Source organism: Physeter macrocephalus, chromosome 11 (assembly GCF_002837175.3).
Source record: "Physeter macrocephalus isolate SW-GA chromosome 11, ASM283717v5, whole genome shotgun sequence".
NCBI classification, from domain to species: domain Eukaryota; kingdom Metazoa; phylum Chordata; class Mammalia; order Artiodactyla; family Physeteridae; genus Physeter; species Physeter macrocephalus.
Genome location: NC_041224.1, coordinates 36,848,361 through 36,868,577, shown reverse-complemented (window position 1 = coordinate 36,868,577; position 20,217 = coordinate 36,848,361). Strand labels below are relative to the sequence as shown.

At 43.6% G+C, this 20,217-nt stretch overlaps 1 protein-coding gene across 1 annotated transcript in view; it reads right to left on the bottom strand.

Moving 5' to 3' along the window:
• Window positions 1–20,217, bottom strand: part of ENTREP2 (endosomal transmembrane epsin interactor 2) — a 426,858-nt gene that overhangs the window by 371,888 nt on the left and 34,753 nt on the right. The window lies entirely within an intron of this gene.

Here is a 20,217-nt window from a genome sequence, read left to right as displayed (position 1 = left end):
ACAAATACCGTATGCTAACACATATATATGGAATCTAAGAAAAAAAAAGTTCATGAAGAACCTAGGGGCAAGATGGGAATAAAGACACAGACCTACTAGAGACTGGACCTGAGGATATGAGGAGGGGGAAGGGTAAGCTGTGACAAAGTGAGAGAGTCGCATGGACCTATACACACTAAGAAACATAAAATAGATAGCTAGTGGGAAGCAGCCGCATAGCACAGGGAGATCAGCTCCAGTGATTTGTGACCACCTAGAGGGGTGGGATAGGGAGGGTGGGAGGGAGGGAGTTGCAAGAGGGAAGAGATATGGGAACATATGTATATGTATAACTGATTCACTTTGTTATAAAGCAGAAACTAACACACCATTGTAAAGCAATTATACTCCAATAAAGATTTTTTTTTAAAAAAAGACAACCCAATTGAAAAATGAGCAAAGTACCTGAATAGACATGTCTCCAAAGAAGATATTCAAATGATCAATAAGCACACTAAAAGATTCTCAAAATCTTTAGTCATTAGGGAAAAACAAGTCAAAACCACAATGAGATACTATTTCACAACCACTGGGAGAGCTAATATCAAGAAACTGCAAAATACAAGTGTTGGTGAAGATGTGGAGAAACTGGAGCCCAAAACATTGCTAGTGGACATGTAAAATCATGCAACCAATTTGGAAAACAGTTTGGCAGTTCCTCAAAATGTTAAACACAGAATTACCTGTGACCCAGCAATTCCACTCCTAGGTAAACATCCAAGAGAACTGAAAACATATGTTCACTCAAAAACTTGTACATAAATATTCACAGCAGCATTAGTCATGGTGGCCAAACAATGGAAGCAGCCCAAATGCCCATCACCTGACGGATGGATAAACAAATGTGGTATATCACTACAATGCAATTTGTTACATGCTACAACTTGGGTGAACCTTGAAAACATTTTGCTAAGTGTAAGAAACCAGACACAAGAGGCCACAACGAAGATTCCCTTTAATAGGTAAAGATAACAAACTGTGTTGTATCCATCCAACAGAATACTACTAGGCAATTGAAATGGATAAGCTACTGCCACATGCAACAACATGGATGAAACTCAGAGGCATTATTAAACTGAGTATAAGAGGCCAGTCTCAAAAGGTTACATACTGCGTGACTCCATTTAAGTGACATTTTCAAAAAGACAAAAATGTCGTGATGGAGAACAGATCTGTGGTTGGCAGGGGTTGGAGTGGGGGAGAGGGTGTGAATATAAAGGAGCCACATGAGATAAGGGCACTTTTTCAGGTAATGGAACTGTTCCTCTATCTGATTTTGATGGTGGTTACAGGAATCTATACATGCGTTGAAGTTCATTGAACTGTACACCCAGCCAGGAAATAAAAACAAAAACATAACCACAAACAGAAAATAAAGAAACAGGAATAAGTCCCTAACATGCACATTCTTTTTTTTGTTTTTTTTGGCACTGTGGCATGCAGGATCTTAGTTCCCCGACCAGGGATGGAACCCATGCCCCATGCAATGTAAGTGCAGAGTCTTAGCAACTGGACCGCCAGGGAATTCCACCATGCACATTCTTTAGTAATTAATTGGAAGAAATGTTCGCAACTCAAAAAAGAACAAGTTTGAGACTTATTTCAAAAATGAGCTAATCCATTAAGTATGTATTAAATCCAAACATTTCCAATGGGTAGATGTAATATGCTATAGCAGGCAAAAGGTGCAGGCTATATTTTGAAGTACAAGAATTAACTGTTGAAGTCTGGATGAAAAAAGTAAAATTAAAATTCCATGTATATGACATAATGCTAAGCTTGGGGAAAAAAGCCTTCCTATAGATTGAACTGAAAGGTCCTTGCAAACATTTCAGTCACCTGATAAAAGAAAAGTAAAAGAGAAAAACTAGGGTCACAACTCCGTACTATGATAGTGAAAATGTTCCTCTTCCTAAAGTCAAGCACTCCCCTCAAGCTTCTAGAAGATGGTGGTTCTCTTAGGTAGCCTGTGTCTGTCCAGATCACCCTCCCCAACCCCACTGACAAATTCCTGGCTTCAAGAGAAGCCCCATCCCACAGACGGCTACCTCTAACTGCCTCCTGAGCAGACACTTGAGAGCAGCCAGGTAGCAAGCCCCTCCTCTCTCCCAATGTCCCAGCATGTCACCCCACACCCCTCTTGTGCCACCCCATTTTTCTAACCTTGCCAGAGGACCACGTCTGCTCCCATGCTCCCATCCTCTCATCCATCATTCCCATCTGGCTGTGTCACCTTATCTTCCTCAAAACCTGTCCTGCAATGGTCACCAACAATCTCCACGCTGTGGGACCCAAGGGATGCATTTCTGTTCTCTTTGCCCAACTTCTCAAATGTCATCAACCCAGCTGAACGCATGCCCCTTCTATTCCCATTTCCTGCTCTCAGCCTCTGTTACACCCTATTCTCCTGGTTTCTCCTGCTCTGTTGGCTGCTTTTGCTGACTCAGCCTGCTCCCCTGGGCTTCTCAATATTACAATTATTCAGGTTCCAGGCAAAGCCCCTCATTTCTCTGCACTCTCCCCTTTGTGGCCCATCTCTCCGCCTGCTTCCAGTGCCACCTTTATGCCCCTGCTCAGTTTGTTTCAGGATGTTTGCTAATCAGTCTGAGATCTGAGTAAATGTTGCAATAAAATGAGGGTTGCGTTAAAAAGAGGGAAAATGAGCTTGAGAAGTACTGCTTCACGTGACCCTCTCCTCAACGAAAGGAGCAGAAAAACAAATACGTCTAAAACATTCTTAGAAAAATAAACCAGTCAACCAGTTCTCTTCCCTCTTTCACCCAGGTATTTGGCAAAACTTGTAACCTTCTTCTCATCCGCTCTTACTGAAATTTAGTCCTGTGTGAAATGAAAGACAGAACTTACTACGGTCATCCCTCAGTATCTGTGGGGGGTTGGTTCCAGGATGCTGTTCAGCCACCAAAGCCTGCGGATGCTCAAGTCCCTTATATAAAAGAGCGCAGTACAGCCGGCCCTCCATGTCCACAGATGGGGAACACCTCCCTCGTTTCCTCACCAGGGTGCAGAATTAGAGGAGTGCCGACAAGAGGGGTCTGCAGACCCACCAGTTTTACCACCTGAGTTCTCTGTGGGCCGTGGAAAAGCTGACGAAAGCTGTGGTGCTCTCCTCAGAAAAATGAACACACACACAAGAGACAAGCTTCTGTGCACAACTTCAAGGGTCCACACGCTCAAGCTCGTTCCCTGACCCACGGACTCAAGCTCATCACCCTGGACTGTGGATTCTTGGGGGCTCCCCTAGACTCACACAGACCTCCACCCTATCAGGTTCACTGCTAAGACTACAAGAAACGAGGCCCAATGAGAATGATCGTGCACAACATAACCAAGACCTCTCTGACACGTCCTGCAGAGACCACGCCATCTATTCACTGAGTCCAGGTTTACTGAGCTCATCTTACATCCTAGGTGCTCTTCTAGTTGAAGAAGACAGACTCCAGGACCCCTGCCCTCAGGGAGTAGACATCCTAGTGAAGGAATATTCTTGATCTTGGGTGGTTAGTGGTATCAGTTGACAGCCTTTGAGATTCCATTCCATAAAAATCCCATCAAGATGTGTAAAGCATCTCTAAATCCTTCAAAATAAGAAGCTACAGTCTCAATGTTAAGGGTTGACTGAGAAGAAGAAAAAAAAATAAAAGATGAGCTGGCAGAGCAGCTGCACATCCTTCTAAACTAATGAAGGGATGCTCATCCTCCCAGATGCCCACTCCCAGCAGAAATCTAGCCTCTGTCACCAAGCGAGAGTCACACATTTCTGCCACAGTCACAGCCATCTGGTACGATGGCCTTGTGCCACTGCAAAGACAATGAGCCAGTTCCCAATGGTAAAGGAACCCAAAACTAAAGATGTAAAATCAGAGACCCTAAAATGAGCCAAGTGATACTTCCTCAGCAAACATCTCCTGATGGCAAATCAAGCACAAAGGTCTCATTAACAAAGAAATGTAATTCCAGACAGTGGGAGAATTAGTTCCACAATGAAAGGCTATATGCCAAAGCTCTTGTTTAATTCATTTAATTATAGGTCTCTGCATTTGAAAATTATATTCTTGTGTTTCAGATAGCCAAAAAAAAGGAAATGTCTAAACTCCATCAGTAGGAGAACAGTTACACAGATGATGTTTTATAAAATAGAGTAATATGCAACCATTAAAAATAACTGGGTACACACTACTGTATATAAAATAGATAACTAATAAGGACCTGCTGTATAGCACAGGGAACTCTACTCAGTACTCTGTAATGACCTATATGGGAAAAGAATCTAAAAAAGAGTGGATATACGTCTATGTATAACTGATTCACCTTGCTGTACAGCAGAAAGTAACACAACATTGTAAATCAACTATACTCCAATTTAAAAGAAAACTGGGTAAACCCCTATTACAGCTGACCCTTGAACAACGTGGCAGTTAGGGGCACTGATCCTTCATGGAAGTCCTTGTATAACTTTACAGTCAGCCCTCCGTATGTGCAGGTCCGCATCCTCGGATTCAGACAACCATGGATCATGTAGTGCTGTATTACTGAAAAGAATCCACATATAAGTAGACACACAGTTCAAACCCATATTGTTCAAGGGTCAGCTGTATATTACTCAAGTGACGTGTATTGTTTTATCTGCCTAAAACTTTATTCTTCTCATAAATTCTCCTTCATCCCTTGTGATTCTACCTGGAACTTGCAAATCATATGGCCACTGTGATTCATCCTGGGATAGGAATCACAACATGAAAAAAAAAATCTATTAGTCTCTCTTAGGACTTTCCCACCTGGAAAACAATTATGGGGCTGTGAGCACGTGAGCTTACAAGAGCTTCGAGTGGCAGAAATCCACATAAAGGGTGTGTGCACATGTATGTGTGTGTGTGTGTGTGCATGTGCCATCCCAGTATAAACACAGGATAACTGCCCTTACACAGGTTATAACAGTGTGGGAGGCAAAGACAGAGGAAATGCTACTTCTTTATGAAATTCAACAGGAATTTTAGGATTATCAGTGATATTTTTCTTCCTCTTTAATATGTTTCAAATTAAAGGAAAGGCACCACAGTGTACCACTGACAAGACCCCAAGTTGCATTCCGTAACTCCACTTAGGAGTCAGTTATTTGGAACTGAAAACATATTTTTCCAGAGAAACCATGCTACAAACAGCTGAGGTTAGATCCCAAGCCAAATCCATAAACGCTTACTTAAACCATCATTTACTTTGGGGAAACTACATTTGTTAAAGTCCTTCCTATGTGCCAGACATTACGTCTTCTAAAAACATTAACTCATGTATTTCTCTAAACAATCACGGATGGGGTTTTACTTCCTAAAATGAGCATCTGTGAAGCATGCGGTAACAGGCCCCTTGGAGCTCCAGGTGATGGGTCTTCACTTCGTTTCCGCCATCACCATAAACTCACCCACAACTGTGATGCTCCCCGGGGTGGGGGGCACGGTAAAGCAGAGCTCCCGTCCGGTGGAGACCAGGCTCCCAACATGCATCCTCGATCCTGGGTCTCCACTGGTTTCCCATGACCCTCCTCTCTACTATCTGTACAAACGCACACCACCATTAAGCCCCGCCCTGCCTCCCCCTCCAGCCACCCTCCACTCCCTCCTTCCTGTCTCCCCAGTCCCACCCCTCTCCGCATCCTAACCCTCCCTCGTGCCATCCAGCTTCTGCCCCAGCTGCTCCGGCCATCAGTCCTTTCCTTGCCAAACCCAGTGGATGGATGCATTGTGGTCCTCAGATGTTCTGGCCTGTCTGCAGCATGGGCACTGCCGTCACACCTCCCCTGGCTCCTGCAACACCTCTCTCCTCTTCTCCTCCCAGTCCTGGGGCCACTCCCCCATCTCCTGCTCTCATTTCTCTCCTAGTTCTCCTTAGGACACCACTGGTTCCTGGAGTCCCGTCCTCGGCCATGAGTTCCCATCACACATGCTCTTCTTGGGTAACTGCATCTATTGCCAGAGCCTGAGCACCCCCGGCACGGAGACAAAGAATCCCAGATCTTTTGCCAGAGCCTGAGCCCCACCCCCCCCACCCCCCCCCCCACCCCCGCCGCACGGAGACAAAGAATCCCAGATCTTTATCTAGGGACCTGCCAAGAAAGATCCATCAGGATCAGGCGTCAGCTGCCTCAGCCCTAAGGACCCCACGCTGAACTGAAGACCCCTCTTCCACCTGCCTCCCGGCTCTGATCCTGTCCCACTTTAGGAAGGCCACATGTCATCGGCATCTCAGTCTTCAGGCTTGCAAGTACTTTCATGCACATTCTCCCATTCAATCCCCATGAAAACCTGTGGACAGGCAGGACTGGCATCGTGTTCCAAGGGTTCCTGGGATTTGTTTTTATCAGGCACGGTTAGACATGCAGACACAAAATGCCTCTCACAAGGAAAGAGCTTTGAACTCAGTTTTCTAGAAACAGGAGGCACAACAGCCCACGCAGGGCCACACAGGGAGGCACCAGTGTCGGTCAGGAGGCAGAGGGATAGGAAACAAGGTCTTTATTGTGGATTCTGCAGGACAGAAAGGGCGAGGCAGGGTGAGGGGATTAGCCTTGGCTGATATCAATAATCGCAGAGTGCTCCAGGGGGTAGAGGCTGTCCCGAATTGTCTCATACCCGGCCCTGGGGTGGATACAGCAGCTGGACAGGCAGAGAGTGGTCCAGAATGTCAGAGCCCCGTAGAGGAGGGGGTTGGGAACGTGCACTCTGGACTGGCTGGTCTGGCTTTGAAAGCCTTGCTTGCAGAGGAGTTATTTGCTATCTCTAGGAACTAGCTAGTCCTGAGAGGGGCAGTCTCTCCAAGGTCGCAAGATGTCAAAGCATCAAAATATAGAAAATAAAAAGGCATGATTAATACACACTGAAACCCTGTCTTACAGGGAACAGCCTAAAAAGTGGTTCACTTTTTTTTATGTCATTTATTTTTTTTAATTAATTTTTATTGGAGTATAGTTGCTTGAGGTTCACTGATTTGACCAAGTTCAAATGGGCTAATAAAAATTCTACCTTAGAGTTTATACAGCATTTATATACATTAGCTCCATTTATTTTTTTTAATTGAAGTATAGTTGATTTACAATGCTGTGTTAATCTCTGCTGTATAGCAAAGTGATTCAGTTATACATGTATATATATTCTTTTTTATATTCTTTTCCATTATGGTTTATCACAGGATATTGAATATAGTTCCCTGTGCTATACAGTAGGACCTTGTTGTTTATCCATATATAATACTTTGCATCTGCTAATCCCAAACTCCCAATCCATCCCTCCCCCATCCCCTCTCCCTTGGCAACCACAAGTCTGTTCTCTATGTCCATGAGTCTGTTTCTGTTTCACAGATAAATTCATTTGTGTCATATTTTAAATTCCACACATAAGTGATATCATATGGTATTTGTCTTTCTCTTTCTGACTTAATTCACTTAGTATGATCATCTCTAGGTCCATGTTGCTACAAATGCATTATTATTATTTTTTTTTTTTTGCGGTACGCGGGCCTCTCACTGCTGTGGCCTCTCCCGTTGCGGAGCACAGGCTCTGGAAGCGCAGGCTCAGCGGCCATGGCTCACGGGCCCAGCCGCTCCACGGCATGTGGGATCCCCCCGGACCAGGGCACGAACCCACGTCCCCTGCATCGGCAGGCGGACTCTCAACCACTGCGCCACCAGGGAAGCCCGCAAATGCATTATTGTACTACAATATGTTGCTACAAATGCATTACTTCATTCTTTTTTATGGCTGAGTAATATTCCATGGTATATATGTACCACATCTTCTTTATCCGTTCCTCTGCTGATGGACACTTAGGTTGTTTCCATGTCTTGGACATTAGCTCTGTTTAGATCTCACAAGAATTCAACAGCATGGCAACTTTATTACCCTTCTGCTTCTGAGGGGAACGGAGCTCAGAGGTTGACGCAGTTTTCCCTACATCCCCGACTAAGGAAAGGCGGGGCTGAACCTGAGCCAGGCCTTCCCTTCCAGCCTTTGCACAAGGGCCTTGCCACACAGCCTCCCAGACCCCAGGCCCCATCAGAAGCCCCGGGGTATATTAGGCACCTCTCAGTTATGAGAGTGGCAGCAGGGGTTGCCTTTCCCGCTCTCATCTCCCACACTCAGATGTGCTGAAGACACCTCTGTGGGGATAATATGCACCAGATCATGCATTTTTATTCCAGAACAAGGCTTCAGATTCAGTCTGGAGCTGTGTTCTCATCCAGGGAACAGGACTGAACAACACACTACTCCCTGAGCCCAGCCCCACAGCAGTGGTTTCTGGGGGGTAGGGGTGGGGGACTGTGGGCACTCTGGGTCTTCATATGACCATGCTGTTCCTGGCATTTGGGGAACAGTGTCCAGGCCAGAATGGTGACCATCCTTCAATACAAGAGGTACTAACCTTTAAATATTAATGTGGGTGAAACATCAGTTTATATAACAATCTCAACCCAAAATTCGCTTCCACAATTAAACCCAAGGTGTTTTCCATTGTTCTACACACTGGAGTTGCCCAGGAACGCAACCCCTACCAGGTCAGTCGAGGGAACTGTAGTGTTACCAAGAGCTGGGCACCCTTTTGGCAAATCATATCATTGACGACAGCGCCTTATCCTGGCTGCAGGGGCAGCTGTCACATCCACGGTGACCGTAGGCATAGGTGCAAGCATGTGGTCATTCATTATGTGTCTTATTGAGGGCTGTCCTAAGCAGCAAATATGTATTATTTTATTGAAATAGACTTTCATTTATTTTTATACTACATTTAGGGCTTTATCATGCTTTTTGGAAATCATAAGTGAGACTACATGAGGCTTTCTATGACTTCCATTTTGGGAGATAACAAAAATATTGTAACAATGGGCAGTGGAGTTGGATGGGGTTTGGACCACCTGCAGCCTTTCCTCTGGGTCCCACCCTGGATCCTGTTAGCATTTCAGAGCTCAAATGCAGCTCCATCTCCAAAATGGCTCTCCACATAGGTCTGGGATCAGCAACAGAGAAAGAAAAGAGAAGAGAGAACTGCATTCCTTGATTCCTCCTCTCTGTGTCCCGAGCACACTTGCCCCTGTGCACATTCTCTGCCCCCAACTGGCTGCATCTTATCGTCCTCTAAGTTTTCTTACTACCTGCAATGGCTCTTTATCACTCCTGCCTTTGCAGATTCTTTGCTTATGCCTGACTCTCCTTGAGGAGATGGGGACACAGCACGGAGGGGAGCAGGCAGGTTTTTAAATTTTTATTTTATATTGGAGTATATAGTTGATGAACAGTGTTGTATTAGTTTCAGGTGTACAGCAAAGTGATTCAGTTATACATATACCTATAATCATTCTTTTGCAAATTCTTTTCCCATTTAGGCTATTACAGAGTATTAAGTAGAGTTTCCTGTGCTATACAGTAGGTCCTTATTAGTTATTTATTTTATATATAGTAGTGTATATATGTCGATCACAATCTCCCCATTTGTCCCTCCACCTCGCCTTTCCCCTTTGGTAACCATAAGTTTGTTTTCTAAGTCTGTGAGTCTGTTTCTGTTTTGTAAATAAGTTCATTTGTACCATTTTTTTTGATTCTGCATATAAATGATATCTCACTTCACTTAGTATGATAATCTCCAGGTCCATCCATGTTGCTGCAAATGCCTATAATCATTCTTTTGCAAATTCTTTTCCCATTTAGGCTATTACAGAGTATTAAGTAGAGTTTCCTGTGCTATACAGTAGGTCCTTATTAGTTATTTATTTTATATATAGTAGTGTATATATGTCGATCACAATCTCCCCATTTGTCCCTCCACCTCGCCTTTCCCCTTTGGTAACCATAAGTTTGTTTTCTAAGTCTGTGAGTCTGTTTCTGTTTTGTAAATAAGTTCATTTGTACCATTTTTTTTGATTCTGCATATAAATGATATCTCACTTCACTTAGTATGATAATCTCCAGGTCCATCCATGTTGCTGCAAATGGCATTATTTCATTCTTTTTAATGGCTGAGTAATATTCCATTGTATGTATATACCACATCTTCTTTGTCCATTCATCTGTCAATGTTCATTTAGGTTGCTTCCATGTCTTGGCTATTGTAAATAGTGCTCCAGTGAAAACTGGGGTGCATGTGTCTTTTCGAAGTATGGTTTTCTCTGGATACATGCCCAGGAGTGAGATGGCTGGATCATATGGCAATTCTAGTTTTAGTTTTTTAAGGAACCTCCATACTGTTCTCCATAGTAGTTGCACCAATTTGCATTCTCACCAACAGTGTAGGAGGGTTCCCTTTTCAAGGAGCAGGAAGTTTTATCCACGCATGCAGGAAACATTTTAAATGCCTAGTACCTTTTTCACCAGAACTCCTCACAGACGTTCCAGACTCTGAAATTGACCATGAAATGTAAAATAATTCAGAATTTCACATTAAAAGCATTTACTACTTGGAAAGTGGGCAGTGTGGATTAACAGCCATCTTCCACCTTGAGGAGGGCCTGGGAGGTCAGGCAGACTCCTGGCTCAGAGCTCAAGAAACTTGAAAGAAAAAAAGCAAAGCTGACTTGGGAAGAGCCAAACACGGGGGGAAGGATGGTTGAGGGATCAAAAGCCTGCCTGAAACCTTCCGTTTTTAATGTTTATCCTATATTATGGAGAGCAGTTTTGAACTTCTGTCGCTACACTGGGACTTAAAGAAAACATTTTATTCAGAAAACATCACTGGTAAACAAAAAGCTCAAGATGTGAACTTGGTTTACTAAAACTGGCGAGTACATTTTAAATATGTCCTGCAAGGATAAAATGCAGTTAACACAAGAAGGAGAGAGTGTTTCTAACATGGGGTATTCACCACTGAGATGCACAATAAAAAAAACCTGCTTGATGATTTAGGCATCTTCAGAATCGTAGGCATAAAACACGACCATACCTTCCCACTGGCAGACACACAAAACCAGAGCCTCCCAAACACTTGCTGTAGGAACTCCAACACCAGCTGTTCCAGCAACTTCTGCAAGAAGCTGCAGTCACAGACGGACCTGGTCACTGATGTGCCAAACAGCAGCCTCTTCCAACCCAAAGCTAGTCTCATGTTGACAAGTGGGCTGAGCAAATTAAGTGAGCTAAACCAGTGCTTAGCCTGAGTTTCAACTTTTACAACTTTCTGTACATGCTGTACAGTCGTCCCTTGGTATCCGCAGGGGGTTGGTTCCAGGACCCCCATGGATACCAAGTCTCTCATATAAAATGGCACAGTATTTGCACAGAACCTACACCCATCCTCCCACACACTTTACTTGTTTTGAACTTGATGAACTGAACTTTATTTTTTTACGGAAGTACAGCTGATTTACAATGTTGTATTAATTACTGCTGTACAGCAATGTGACTCAGCTATACATATATATATTCTTTTTCATATTCTTTTCCATCATGGTTTATGACAAGATACTGAATATAGTTCCCTGTACTATATAGTAGGACATTGTTGTTCATCCATCCTATATATACCAGTTTGCATCTGCTAATCCCAAACTCCCAATCCATCCCTCCCACCCCCATCCCCTTTGGCAACCACCAATCTATTCTCTATGCCTGTTTCTGCTTCATAGATAAGTTTATTTGTGTCATATTTTAGATTCCACATATAAGTGATACCATATGCTATTTGTCTTTCTCTTTCTGACTTACTTAGCTTAGTATGATCATCTCTAGGTCCATCCATGTCTCTGCAAATTGCACAATTTCATTCCTTTTTATGGCTGAGTAATATTCCATTGTATATGTGTACCACATCTTCTTTAGCCATTCCTCTGTTAATGGACATTTAAGCTGTTTCCATGTCCTGGCTACTGTAAATAGTGCTGCAATGAACATTGGGGTGCATGTATCTTTTTGAATTATGGTTTTCTCCAGATATATGCCCAGGAGTGAGATTCCTGGGTCATATGGTAGTTCTATATTTAGTTTTTTAAAGAACCTCCATACTGTTCTCCATAGTGGCTGTATCAATTTACATTCCCACCAACAGTGCAAGAGGGTTCCCTTTTCTCCACACCCTCTCCATCATTTACTGTTAGTGGATTTTATGATGATGGCCATTCTGACTAGTGTGAGGTGAAACCTCGTTGTGGTTTTGATTTGCATTTCTCTAATACAGATTTATATAATTTTAACAAAAAAGTAGAGACTGGAATTTATCCCTACTAGATTTCGAAACCTACAAAATCCAAGATCTTCCCAAGAATTAAAAGCAGTTCTCAGATTAACATACTCATCAAATATATAAATTCCATTGGTATTTCAAAGAAAATGAAGAAAAGACATTAAACAGAAGGACAGAGATTACAGCCAAGATTCTCAACTATCCCCCTGAAACTGGGTGGCATATTCACCACCCAAAGACAGCAGACCCCTCCATGGTACTGTGGTCTCTGCTGGAGCAATAGGAGGGGAGCAGGCACTGAGCACCTGTTCTGTGCACTGTAGACAGACTATTTCAGTGAATTCTCCAACTTTGGGTTTCCCACAGGGCAGGCTCCTCATCACCACTCTGCAGGGGCAGAAACTGAGGCTGGGCAACTCGCCCACGGCTGCCCAGGCAGGAAGCGCCAGGTGGGTCTAGTGAGGCCTCCATCCTCTTCCGGGGCACCATGTCCATCTGCCCCTAAATCCACAGCATATCAAACTGCAACTCCAGAAGAATTCCAACCAACCTATGTTTTTCTCCTACCATAAAAAGTATGCATTTTGATTATAGTAAGCAGTAGACACTTTAAATATAACAGATGTTGTGACCCTAAAGAAGGGCTCTGGGCTGCAGATGTACCTGTAACCAGTGGGGAGAGAGAAGCAGTAGCCAGAGAAGTGACCACGAAATGGTTGCTGGACCAGACTCAGGGACAAGAGATACCTCTTTAATGTTTTCCAAATTAAATATTTCTCAGCCTACACCTGTCAATCTGGTGAGAAATTCAATTTCACCATGTCGTGTAAGAATCCCAGGGTGGATTATGTAGCCCAGAAAAATGTGGGGAAAGGTCCATGACGGTCATCACTGAGCCTCCCGTATTCCAGATCCATATGGTCCATCCCAAAGGCACCGATGGTGGCAAGGATTCTGTCTCCAGACATCTACAGCCATCCACACTGTGGAATTTATACCCCAGTAAACAAGAAGAGTCCGGCATTTCTCCCTGAGAGCAAGGGAACTTCCCACTCCGGCAGACCAAGGCTCAATGCTCTCCTTGAGGGGCAGGAGAACGGAAAGACCACCCCTCCCTCAGGAATGAGCCAGGAGCAGGAGTGGCCCAAGCAAAGAAAGCAGGTCCACATTTGGGTCTGTTTTAAATTGCTTCAGTTGTGCTTTGCCAGGACCCCAGGAGGCCCCAAGACTCAGGCACTAGAGAAGATGTATCAGGCTGAACTGCACACCGCTGCCCATATTGGACCACATGTGACCCACAAAAAGGGCAACTTCCTAGATTCAGCCCAAGACCACACAGCGCAGGTGGCCCTGGCCTGGTGTGGTCTTTTCCAACAAGGAACATGTGCAGATGTTTGAGCCAACCCAGCTCTGACTCCAATCCTCCTCTCACAATCCTAAATACTGAAATTGACTCCTCTCTGGGGCCTTTGAGAGGATGGCTAGGCCCAGTTATAACTAAAAAGGGTTCTGTGGCAACACTGGGTTAGACTTTATAAATGTGGCTCAAATTCCCTGGCAGCCCACTGGTTAGGGCTCTGCGCTTCCACTGCAGGGAGCACGGGTTCGATCCCTGGTGGGGGAACTAAGATCCCACATGCTGCGGGACTCGGCCAAAAAAAAAAAAAAAAAAAAAAGTTATATAAATGTGGCTCACGCATCCCAAAACCCGTAAATAGAAGACTGAGCTGCCAGGATATTATGATGACTGTTTTGTACTTAACTCTTTTATTTACATCCCTTCTTGTTCTGAAAAATATTTTAGGGGTTTAATTTCACCATGACAAAAGGGTTGCTTTAGCAACAGTACAGAAGGAAAGGATAAAGAAGTATACTTCTTAAATGTCTAAAAATGACCCGGATTAGGTCTCTAAGTTTGAAAAATACCTAATCTCTTTCAGCAATGAAATGCCAAGATCACAAGAAGAAATCCCGAAAGTTCTTTTAAGGGCTGAGGGCTGATTTATTTTTAGGTAGGAGATGAGTTAAACTTCTGGTAATCTCAGTCCATCAGAGGCGCCCCTACAAAAAAATGTGGTGAGCACGGGCAAGGCACCCCAGAGGAGGAACCTTAATGGTAGTAAGTTCTGAGGTGTCGTTACCACACTCTGTGCAGAGACAAAGTTTTCACTGTTCTAGACAAAATTAGAAAAATAAGGGCAGTTCTCAGCACAAAAAAGGCACCAATAACTATGTATAGATGGATGGACTGAATGAATGACAGTAAATGCTTTCCAAAAGTAGAGAAAAACAGCTCATGCAGCTCTATATCAAAAAAACAAACAACCCAATCAAAAAATGGGCAGAAAACCTAAACAGACATTTCTCCAAAGAAGACATACAGATGGCCACAGAGCACATGAAAAGATACTCAACATCACTAATTATTAGAGAAATGCAAATCAAAACCACAGTGAGGTACCACCTCACACCCGTCAGAATGGTATCATCAAAAAGTCTACAAACAATAAATGCTGGAGAGTGTGTGGAGAAAAGGGAGCCCTCCTACACTGTTGGTGGGAATGTAAATTGGTGCAGCCACTATGGAGAACAGTATGGAGGTTCCTTAAGAAACTACAACTAGAACTACCATATGGTCCTGTAATCCCACTACTGGGCGTATACCCTGAGAAAACCATAATTCAAAAAGATACATGCCCCTCCAACGTGCATTGCAGCTCTATTTACAGTAGCCAAGACATGGAATCAACCTAAATGTCCATTGACGGAGGAGTGGATAAAGAAGTGGTATTTATATACAATGCAATATTACTCAGCCATAAAAAGGAATGGAATAATGCCATTTGCAACAACATGGATGGACCTGGATCATACTAAGCGAAGTAAGTAAGAAAGACAAAATCAAATATCATATGATATCACTCACATGTGAATCTAATTTTAAAAAGTGATACAAATGAATTTATTTACAAAACAGAAACAGACTTACAGATACTGAAGACAAACTTATGACTACCAATGGGAAAACATGGGTGGGGAGGGAGATAAATCAAGAGCTTGGGATTAAGATACACACACTACTATATATAAAATAGATAACTAACAAGGATCTACTACATAGAACAGGGAACACTACTCAATATTCTGTGATAACCTATATAAGAAAAGAATCTGAAAAAGAATGAATATATGTATATGTATAACTGAATCACTTTGTTGTACACATGAAATTCATACAACATTGTAAATCAACTCTACTCCATAAAATTATAAAAACAAAAAAACAAAAGTCAAGAGATAAATTTATTACATGTAGAAAATTGTCCTTAAAAATAAAAGAGTTGGGGCTTCCCTGGTGGCGCAGTGGTTGAGAGTCCGCCTGCCGATGCAGGGGACACGGGTTTGTGCCCTGGTCTGGGATGATCCCACATGCCGCGGAGAGGCTGGGCCCGTGAGCCATGGCCGCTGAGCCTGCACGTCTGGAGCCTGTGCCCCGCAATGGGAGAGGCCACAACAGTGAGAGGCCCGCGCACCAAAAAAAAAAAAAAAAAAAAAGTTGAACTTTCAACTGAGAGTGACCTTCATAACTTTCTCGTATTATAACATCTTTTTCATTGGGTAAGAAAATGATGTAAAACAAGATAACGGTGTTCGGTCTGCAAAAACTGACTTCATTCTGGCAGCTCTGCTGAGAGCACTTGGGAGGAGGGCCCAGGGGGAGGGGCAGGGCTACTGATCAAAGGGGAGGTGATGGTGGCTCGAGCCAGGCTGTGGGTTTGATGAGAAACAGCGGGGTTTTGCATATATTTTATATTGGGGGCATTGTTGGTCTTCAGTTATACAATTTAGTCTCTCAGTTAGACTAAAAGAGGAATCAGAAGACACTTGGCCATCACAAGGGTCCCTGCACTGGGACTGCCTTCCGTGGGTGGGTTCTGGCTGCAGGAGGATGACAGCGGGAAGCGTGGAGTCGCTGTGTGGAAGCGTGAGGCTAGGATGGAGGGGGATGTTGGTGCCGGGTGGTTACATGGGCGGGCTGTGCTGGATAGTCACTCCCTGAAAATAATCCACAGAGAGCACTGTCACATGTCAGGGGAGGAAGGCCTAACCCTTTGCTTGCCATTATAACTACTCGACATCATAAAACTAACTGACGACTCTCTCACCATCTCGTTCTTAAGCATTCAAGATGCGATGGATAAGGTAAGATGTAACACTACAAACTGCACACGTGATCCCCCTAAACAACATGATCCAGAAAGTGCTAAAGCCAACCGGGGCTCATGTAGATGATACCACTGCATTTTTTAGGCATTTTCTCTGAACATAAGCACAAAAAAGCTCTCTCTAAAATAAATGAACAGTTGACAAGACATGAGACCCATAGCTTTGAAAAGTTATGCTAGAATATTCTAGACGCTGCAGGGCTACAAATAGAACCTGAGAGTACGAGGAAAATGTGTTTAAAAATACGAAGCCCATAAAGGAATCCAGCTGGCATCTTCAGGTGACAGAGCCGGGGCCAAGCATTGATAGGGATCCTGGCCTGATGATCACAAACCTCCAGGTACTCACCAACCTGCGCTGACCTTAAAAGGCATCACCAGCTGACAAGGACCCACCAGACCTACGTCGGGAGACCGACAGCAACGCAGAGCCATGTCCACAGGGATTGAGGCTCGTTTCCTCTGTTCACTGGCTTGTTCTGTAAACCCCTACGGAGCACCTACCCTGGGCCATGCATGGTCCTGGGGACAAGGTGGGCACACCTGCCCGGGCCCTGCCTCAGGAGCCTCTGCTCCCACAAGGAAGACAGATGCTCAATGAAACTGAAGCTCAGATGCTAAACAGCGTTCAACAGAAGGTGAAGCCAGGAGAGCGGGCCTGGGTGGCAGTGGGGGGAAAGATGGGGTCTTATATCAAGAGGAGGGGTCAGGGGTCAAGGAGAGCCCACTCTGAAAGCGACCAAAGGCTGGGGCCCGAACATGAGCAGGAGTTAGGAGAACTGGGAGTCCAGCTGGAGAGAAGTCTTAGAAAAGGAAGATGGAATGTTTTCTAGACAGAGGGGAGCAGAGGCACAAGTGTCCTGTAATGGGGGGACCGGCAGGGCCTGGGAACACAGAGGTCATGTGACTGGGCACACAGAGCTGCCATTCCTTCATTCATTCATTCATCCCATCAGTCTACAGACCCGGGGGGCCTAGCAGGCCAGCTAAAGAATAGGTACTTTCTCCACGAAGGGCAGGAAATGAGGTGAGGGGGCATCACTCCTGGGGCTACACGATCAGAACCACCACACCAGCAAGAAAGCAAAATTAGGCTTCCCACAGAAGCCCACCTTGGACCGTTTCCTGAATGAGGCAGTTCTGTTTCGGTTTTAACTGGTGAAGTGTGCTGTATTTTCATCCCATTCAAGGACTGCTCCTAACTTCTTGCTTTTTAAAATTATTATTTAACAGTCACTTTTTAAATTGATTTTATTAAGGTTTTTAAATTGTGGTAAAATATAGTACATAACATAAAATCTACCATCTTAACAATTCTTTTTTAAAAATTTATTTTATTGAAGTAGAGTTGATTTCCAATGACGTGTTAATTTCTGCTGTACAGCAAAGTGACTCAGTTATACGTATATGTATTCTTTTTCATATTCTTTTCCATTATGGTTTATCACAGGATATTGAATACAGTTCCCTGTGCTATACAGTAGGACCTTGTTTATCCATCCTGTACATAAATAGTTTGCATCTGCTTAACAACTCTTAAGTATTCAGTTCTGTGGCATTAAGTACATTCAAATTGTTTGTAGCCATCACCACTATCCAGTCACAGAACTCTCTTCATCCTGCAAAACTGAAACTCTGAACCCATCAGATGCTAGCACCCCACTCCCACTCCTCCCAGCCCCTGCCACCCACTGTCCTACTCTCTGTCTCTATGGATTTGACTAGTCTAGGGCCCTCCACCATATAAATGGAGTCATACAGTATTTGTCTTTTTGTCTCTGGCTTATTTCACTTTACATAATGTCCTCAAAGGTCATCTACGCTGTAGCAGACTTCTGTGTTTCCTTCCTTTTTTTTAAGGCTGAATACTATTCCATTGTATGTACAGACCACAGTTTGTTAGCCATTCATCCATCGATGGACACGTGGGCTGCTTCCACTTTTTGGCTACTGTGAAGCATCCTACTTTGAACACGGATGGGCAAATACCTCTTCGAGTCCCTGTTTTCATTTCTTTTGGGTGAATACACACCCAGAGTAACTTCTTACTTTTAAAGATACCCTCTACACTGAGTCAGTCATATGTGGTTTACAATAGGAATCCGGCACAAGCTGAACAAATCACGACTGTGTCAACTAAAGCAGCATGTACACCCGGGGGCTCCCACCGTGCCTGTGAACCAGACGTCGACCCCCACTCCCGGGACACACCTCCGGGGCTCACACCTCCTGGGACACACCACCGGGGGTGCTCACCGCAGCTGACACAGGTCATGACCTCAGTTCTAACATGCGACATAATTTGGTCTTAGGAACTTGGTGAGATAGTTTCCATTTTTCCCTTCAAAGTTACCTAGTGGGGAAAAAAATGCTGTCCTTGACTTTTTTTTTGGAGAATTTAAAATTTAGAAGCCAATGACACATCTCAGGCTTAGAAAAGACACCAAAAATTTCCCCCAAAGAACTTTGCTCAAATCTGCCATCTCTCTTTAAATTTCATAATGAAGGTGACCAACAAGTTTGGCTTGATTCTACTACCAAAACAGTCTCAAATTTTCTATCCTCTTTCTCTGTTCTTTGTTTTTTTATTAAATTATTATTCAGATTTTCTGTAAATAAGTGTTTATTTTTTATTTTTTAAAATTATTTATTTTATTTATTTTTTATCTTTTTGGCTGCGTTGGGTCTTCGTTGCTGCGTGTGGGCTTTCTCTAGTTGTGGAAGTGGGGACTACTCTTCATTGTGGTGCATGGGCTTCTCATTACGGTGCCTTGTCTTTGTTGTGGAGCATGGGCTCCAGGCGTGCGGTCTTCAGTAGTTGTGGCATGAGGGCTCAGTAGTTTTGGCTCATGGGCTCTAGAGCGCAGGCTCCGTAATTGTGGTGCACGGGCTTAGTTGCTCCGCAGCATGTGGGACCTTCCCAGACCAGGGCTCAAACCTGTATCCCCTGCTTTGGCAGGTGGATTCTTAACCACTGCGCCACCAATATAAGTCCCAATATATTTATTTTGTATAAATTTACTTTATTAAAATATTTCTACTCTGCATAATTTTATTCTACACACTTAAATGTGAAAAATTGATCCAGGGCCCTTTAAGGAATTCATTAATTTTATAAAATACAGTAATACTGCAGAGGGAAGAATCAGAACATTCTCCAAGCCAGATAAATAGATACTAGAGTGAGGATATTTGCACATTCAGTATTAACTGGCACACGGAACAAAATAATTCATGGCTAGTTCAAATTCAAATTCATAGAGACAGAATGTAGAATGGTGGTTGCCAGGGGCTGGGGGGAGGGGAGAGTAAGGAGTTGTTTAGCGGATATGGAGTTTCAGTTTTGCAAGATGAAAAGTGTTCTGGAGGTTGGCTGTACAACAATGTGAATGTGATTAACACTACTGGACTGTACACTTAAAGGTTAAGATGGTAAATTTTATGTTATGTGTATTTTACCACAATTTTAAAAATTTTTAAATTTTTTCAAATTTAAAAAAAATCAGTTTTTGCATAACTAATGCTAGGCAGGACTGGCCACTGGTCAGCAGGAGAAGACTGCTCACAATTACTCATAACTCCACAGGCAAGAAGCAGAGATCCTGGTTAGAGTAAGGTGTTACGTCTACTTCGGAGAAGAAGGGGTGCAGCTCTGAATTCAGTCCTGGATTTCCTTAACACTGACATTTCCTCACACTTAACAGTCCTGATGCTAAGGTGCCTCACACAATCAACGTCAAATAAATCTGCTACCTGCTAAGCAGATGTGTAGACTGAG